Here is a 7,731-nt window from a genome sequence, read left to right on the forward strand (position 1 = left end):
ACGGAAAGGTGAGACTACGCTCTACAACTTTCGTTTAGACTCCGTCGGCTAATTTTGACTTCATTTTTATTATTTATTTTTAATAGGCCGGGACAGAAACTTTCGTTATAAATTCATAACTTCTTCGTTTGACGTCCGCTCTTGCCTAACTTTTTATCGCTTTGATACTAACAACGAGATCGTCGATTCTCGTTTAGATCACTAAGGCTAAATATCGTTTTAACGTAAATCTCACTTTTTACGTTATTCAGCGTTGCCGGTTCTGTCGCAAAACTTCGACAGGTCATAACTTCCTCGTTATAACTCGGATTTCGGCATTCTTTATATCTTCGGAAACCTTGTTTCAACTACTACAACATTATCTAAATATATCAAGTTTATTTTACACTTAAATTTTGACGCTCATTTTTATTCTTAATTAATCGAACCACATAATTAAGCAATTAAGCACAAAACACATAATACTCAAATAATACAATCTTATTATTTCAAAACGGGTTACAAAGGTTAACCTAGACCATTACATTGCTAAAAATGGCAAGCCCAGAAACACAGGCGTTACAATTCTCTCCACCTTAGAATGATTCCGTCCTCGGAGTCACACATCAACAAACAAATGCGGATAGCGACTCAACATGTCACTCTCCATCTCCCAGGTGAGATTCGGCCCATTCGTGTGTTTCCATCGGACAAGCACTAACTCGACCATCTTGCGTCGCAACTTCTTAGTCTTTCGGTCAACAATTGCCTCTGGTTCTTCAATCAACCTTTTGTTCTCATCAATTCTCAACTCCGAAAGTGGAATCATGTCGGGAACTTCCCCCGTGAACTTCCGTAAATAACACACATGAAAAGTGTTATGAATTCCATTCAGTTCTTCTGGTAGTTCGAGCTTGTAAGCTTGGTTCCCAATCCTCTGGAGAACTTTAAACGGTCCAATAAACCTTGGACTCAACTTTCCCCCTTTTCCAAATCTTATAAGTCCCTTCCACGGCGAGACTTTAAGCAAAACCGAATCCCCAACTTCAAAAGTCATCGGTCTTCGCTTTTTGTCAGTATAACTCTTTTGACGATCTTGAGCTACTAACATTCTTTCCCTAATTATTTTCAACTTTTCAGCAGTTTGATGAACCATCTCCGGTCCCATAAACTGCTTTTCCCCAGCCTCAAGCCAACAAGACGGCGTACGACACTTTTGTCCATACAAAGCTTGGTAAGGTGCCATCTTAATGCTCGAGTGAAAACTATTGTTATAGGAAAATTCTACCAACGGTAAATGTTCATCCCAATTACCTAGGAATTCCAAGGTACATGCTCTCAGCATATCTTCAAGTGTTTGTATCGTTCTTTCACTCTGACCATCAGTCTGCGAATGGTAAGCTGTACTTAAACATAACTTGGTACCCATTTCCTCTTGTAGACTTTTCCAAAACCTTGAGGTGAAACGACTATCACGATCCGAGACAATTGTTAGCGGAACACCGTGAAGTCTCACAATTTCCTTCACATAAGAATTCGCAAGCTTTTCCATAGACCATTTCTCCCTGGCTGCTATGAAATGCGCACTCTTAGTGAATCGATCAACGACCACCCAAATCATGTCGTGACCATTCTTTGTTCTGGGTAGTTTAGTGACAAAATCCATAGCAATGTCTTCCCACTTACCCATAGGCACAGGTAAAGGTTCTAAACTCCCATACGGTTTCTGATGTTGTGTCTTGACTCTCGCACAAGTCACACACTCGGCCACATACTTTGCAACATTAAGCTTCATCGTCGGCCACCAGTAGTAGGGTTTCAGGTCCCTATACATTTTAGTGCTACCGGGATGAATCGAATACATGGTCTTGTGAGCTTCTTCCATCAGAAGATCTCTAATTCCTCCTGACTTAGGTACCCAAATACGATCTTGGAATACCTTCAGTCCATGACCGTTTGTACCAAACACCAACGTTTTACCCAAACGTTCCTCCTTTCGGTCATTTTTCTCAAAAGCTTCCTCTTGAGCTTTCTTTATACTTTCCACAATGGTTGAGACAACTTCAATTCTCAACGCTCTTGGCCTTTTCCTTTCAAGATTGACTTTCCGACTGAGAGCATCAGCAACAACATTAGCTTTACCGGGATGGTAAAGTATCTCACAGTCGTAGTCCTTGAGTAATTCCAGCCAGCGTCGTTGCCTCATATTCAATTCCTTCTGATTAAAGAGATATTGGAGACTCTTGTGATCAGTGAAAAGTTTGCACTTCGTGCCATAGAGGTAATGCCTCCATATTTTCAGAGCGAAAATTACCGCTGCCAACTCCAAATCATGAGTCGGGTAATTCTTTTCATGCTCTTTCAGCTGTCGAGAGGCATATGCTATCACCTTTTCTCTTTGGGTCAAAACACAACCCAATCCAACCCTAGACGCATCGCTATAAACGGCGAAGTCTTCAACTCCATCGGGTAGAGAAAGTATCGGTGCCTCGCATAGCTTCTTCTTTAGCTTCTCGAATGCTTCTTTATGCTTCTCACTCCAAGCATAAGTAGCTCCTTTGTGGGTCAAAGCTGTCAATGGAGTAGCAATCGAAGAAAAGCCTTGGATAAACCTTCGGTAATATCCGGCTAATCCTAAAAAGCTTCGGATCTCTGTGGGACTTTTCGGTTGTTCCCACTTCATCACAGCTTCGATCTTCGCTGGATCAACCATTATCCTCTCTTGGTTGACCACGTGACCCAAGAATTGGACTTCTCGAATCCAAAAATCACTTTTGGAGAACTTAGCATACAACTTCTCCTTCTTCAAGACTTCTAACACTTCTCGCAAGTGTCTGCCATGCTCCTCCTGGCTTTTTGAGTAAATCAGAATGTCGTCGATGAACACTATCACGGATTTATCAAGGAACGGATTACAAACCCTATTCATTAAATCCATGAATGCTGCCGGAGCATTGGTTAGTCCAAACGACATAACCAAGAACTCGTAGTGTCCATATCTAGTTCTGAATGCATTCTTCTCTATATCCTGCTCTCTTACTTTCAGCTGATGATATCCTGACCTAAGATCGATCTTCGAGAAATAGCTCGAACCTTGCAATTGATCAAATAGGTCATCAATCCTTGGCAACGGATATCTATTCTTTATTGTTGCCTTGTTCAGCTCTCTGTAATCAATGCACATTCTCATACTTCCATCTTTCTTCTTCACAAATAACACCGGAGCTCCCCAGGGCGATGAACTAGGTCTAATGAAACCTTTGTCCAATAACTCCTGAAGTTGCATCATCAGCTCCTTCATCTCCGTCGGTGCTAATCGATAAGGTGCTTTTGCTATTGGCGTGGTTCCTGGTAACAAGTCTATTCTGAACTCTACTTGTCTATCAGGTGGTAATCTAGGAAGATCTTCGGGAAATACTTCCGGATAATCACACACCACAGGAATACTCTGCATCACCTTCTTTTCCTTCTTAGCATCAATCACGAATGCTAAATATGATGTACATCCCTTGGTCAAACACTTTCTGGCTTTCATTAGAGAAATGATTCCAGAATTTACTCGGCGTTTGTCCCCATACACCATAAACGATTCCTTCCCAGGCGGGTTTACTTTAACAATCTTCTTCTTGCATAAAATTTCGGCATCATTGGCACTGAGCCAATCCATTCCCAACACGATGTCGAAACCGTTAAGTTTGATAGGCAATAATTCCTCGCATAACTTATTCCCATTCAAGTCAATTAAGATGTTTTTCATACGATGCCTAACAGGTACAAACTTGCCACTAGCAACTTCGACTAATAAAGCATTATCTAGTCTATTAATAGGCAAAGCTAGTTTTCTACCAAATTCATGCGATATAAAGGAGTAGTTGGCTCCATAATCAAATAAAATTTGGGCAGGCAAATTGTTAACGAGAAAGGTACCTGAAGCGATATCAGCTTCATCCTTAGCAGCTTCCAGTGTCATCTGGAATGCTCTCGCCTTCGACTTTGGTGGAATGTTGGGCTTAGCTGCCTCCTTCTTCTTCGGACAGTCTTTCAAAATGTGCCCCTCTTCATTACAGCCAAAACACATCCTTTTGTTGTTCGGACATTTATTGGTAAAATGTCCAACCTTTCCACACTTGTAGCAGGTCACATCCTCGCTACATTTCCCAAAGTGCTTTTTCTTACACTTATCACACCACTTCGCTTCTCCCCCTTTTCCCCCACCAAACCTTTTCGAATCAGATTTCGAAAATTTGCTTTTCTTACCGGAACCAGATGTTCCCTCAAACTTCCTCTTCTCACCAACCTCAACCTTGTTGGTGGTTCTCCCCTTTATCATATTCTCAACAGACTTGGCAGCCCAGATAGCTGCCTCTAAAGTATGTGCCTGACGTACTGGCACTTCATACTCCCATGGGAGTCCCTTCGCATACCGGTCCACCTTCGTCAGCTCGTCTGGAGCGATACGCAAGGCAAACTCCATCTTATCGGTGAAGTTATTGGTGTATTCATCAACTGACATACTGCCTTTAGTCAATGTCAGGAACTTGTTCTCCAACTCCAACAGATTTTGAGCCGAGCAGAACTTGCGCTTAAACTGCACCAAGAACTCTGCCCATGACAATTGCAGTGGCTCGTTAGGGCTCAAAGTCTTCCCTAGAGTGTTCCACCAACGAACAGCTCCACCTCGGAATTGACGCACGGCATAGATAGTTTGCAACTTACCTCTGCAGCCACACGTCATGAAGGCTAGCTCCATTTCGGAGATCCAATCCATAACCCCAATCGGATCCTCCTTTCCATTGAAGGTCGATGGTTTGCAAGTCAAAAATTCCTTGTACTTGCATCCCATTCCATCATTCCTTCCATCGCGGTTATCTTGCCTAACTATCGGTGGGTTGGCTTGACCAACTGATCCACTGAAGTTTCCACCTTCCGAGTGCCCTTCATTTAATTCAGGCTCTTCCACACGAATCGACAGTTCTTTACGATTTTGTTGAAGCAACTGTCTAGTTTCCTCCATCTGACGATCCAACATCGTCTGAATCATCAATTGCACACTAGCCATGGTTATTGGCTAAGGTGCTGCTGCTACAACAGGTCTTTGTTCAATCACTGGTGGTTGATTCCTGTTTTCATCAGCATTTCCAACTCCACTTCTTGTTCTCACCATTTTTGATCTACACACCGAATAAGGTGAAATTAGATCCTTATTCACGATAGATATTCAAATCATCCTTATCACTCCGAAACGTTTACATGCTAGTTCTAATATCGTAGACGTACGCTTAGAATCCTACACACATAAAGTTTCTAGATCCGGTCGGCAACAGACCATAGATGCGAACCAATAATATCATATATGGCAACATACAACATTTAGCACATAAAGCATTTTAGGCAACATTCCTAAAATAAACTAGTGTTCGTGTCTAAAACATAACAGACACACATCTCAAAATTCCACTTAGCATTCTAAGTTTAAGTCTAGAAATCCTAAAAATTCCTAGTTCGCTTAAACTAATGCTCTGATACCAACTGTGACATCCCCAAAATCTCGGCCAGAAAAGACCGATTTTCATTTATGCTTTTAAAATAAATTCAGAGTAAATCCTTTTGATTTGAAAGAGTTGCGGAATTTGTTCCCAAAAACAAAACATGATAAAACAATGTTTACCGAAGCATTTCATAAAAGAAATGTATTTTCATTATAATCAAAACTCGGGGTGTCATGTTCCGATACAGACCAATAAGCATAAACGAATACATTACAAGTCATATAACAAATATAAACATATGTAGACTTGTAAACAAAACAACTTGATGGTTCATCCATCTTACGCCCTTGCGCCACTTCCTGTAATACAAATAAAACTGAGTGAGTCAGGCTTGGGAGCCTGGTGAGCATATATGGTTTTCAACCCACAATAAATAATTAAATTAATTATTATCAACCAACAATAACCCAGTTACCCATTCCCGTTATTCTCACTTTACGTCCTTAAAATAACTAACACAAGGGACCTAATCTAAGAATATTTTCATCGGGGTGACAACACATGCTGCGGGGTTTCCTCAGCAATATAAGTCAAATAAGGCAACCATGAGGGGGATGGAATACAGCGAATGAACACCCAAGTTCATTAACACCTACAGGTTATGAGCCTGCTAGCGTTCCACTGGACTATCTAGAAAAGTCCGTGGTCATCATCTAAATTCCGCTAGATGACTGGATCAAAACAACAACGAGACCTCTCATCTGTTTATTACACACCAACTATCTACCCATGTTCTACCCAACATATTAGTAGATAAAAACATACATTTTTATACATATTTTCAAAACCTGTATAGCATGCTTGATCAATACATTTTCCATATAACAAATGAGGCACATACACATACCACGTATTTCATATAGAAATAATCATATCTGTAAGATAGAAGATAGTGAATATACATTCACACACATAACAACAAAATATACACATAACACGTATCTCGTATAAAATACTTTATAGTTATACGTTAGGAGAAAGTAACAACACCTTCGCACGTATAAACGACGATAAACTTAATACACTCAAACCATAGTTGTATTATTATTGCGTTTATGAAAGGTAGTATACACTCACTTGATCAGAAGATGATCGGACAGCACTACGACTTGCAGAAGTAGTAATTCTCAGCAGATGTGGAAGATCTCTACGAAAATCGAACTTCTCGCGAGCAGAGCTTCGACTCGGAAACCGCACTTCTCGGGATCTTCGGGATCTCGGGACTCGCTTCGGGACTCGGGAATATTACCGGGGCTTCGGGATGGCTTCGGGGGTAAAAACGCAGAGCTTCGGCACAAAAACGAGAGGAAATTAGCAATTTGGCCGGCTGCCCTCGCATCCTATTTATAGGAGGCTGGGAGCCTCATTTACGCGGGGCGTACAGCAGTACGCAGCGCGTACTGCTTCCGAAATGCGTCACTGCATGCGTCATCCGATGTGTCGACACTTTGGCTGTACGCGGGGCGTACTCGAGTACGCGGCGCGTACCTCGGATCAGATCTGTGACTCCCCCTTCGGATAATGCCGGATTTTTGATTTAAAAATAAATACAAATTATTTATCAAACTTCGGAAATTCATATATTCTTCATACGAACTCCGTTTTCGACGTTCTTTATATCCACGGAAAGGTGAGACTACGCTCTACAACTTTCGTTTAAACTCCGTCGGCTAATTTTGACTTCATTTTTATTATTTATTTTTAATAGGCCGGGACAGAAACTTTCGTTATAAATTCATAACTTCTTCGTTTGACGTCCATTCTCGCCTAACTTTTTATCGCTTTGATACTAACAACGAGATCTTCGATTCTCGTTTAGATCACTAAGGCTAAATATCGTTTTAACGTAAATCTCACTTTTTACGTTATTCAGCGTTGTCGGTTCTGTCGCAAAACTTCGACAGGTCATAACTTCCTCGTTATAACTCGGATTTCGGCATTCTTTATATCTTCGGAAACCTTAACTACTACAACATTATCTAAAGATATCAAGTTTATTTTACACTTAAATTTTGACGCTCATTTTTATTCTTAATTAATCGAACCACATAATTAAGCAATTAAGCACAAAACACATAATACTCAAATAATACAATCTTATTATTTCAAAACGGGTTACAAAGGTTAACCTAGACCATTACATTGCTAAAAATGGCAAGCCTAGAAACACAGGCGTTACATAGGGTGACAATTGTTACCCCAG

This window comes from Lactuca saligna, chromosome 4 (assembly GCF_052625555.1).
Source record: "Lactuca saligna cultivar CGN05327 chromosome 4, ASM5262555v1, whole genome shotgun sequence".
Taxonomy (NCBI): Eukaryota; Viridiplantae; Streptophyta; class Magnoliopsida; order Asterales; family Asteraceae; genus Lactuca; species Lactuca saligna.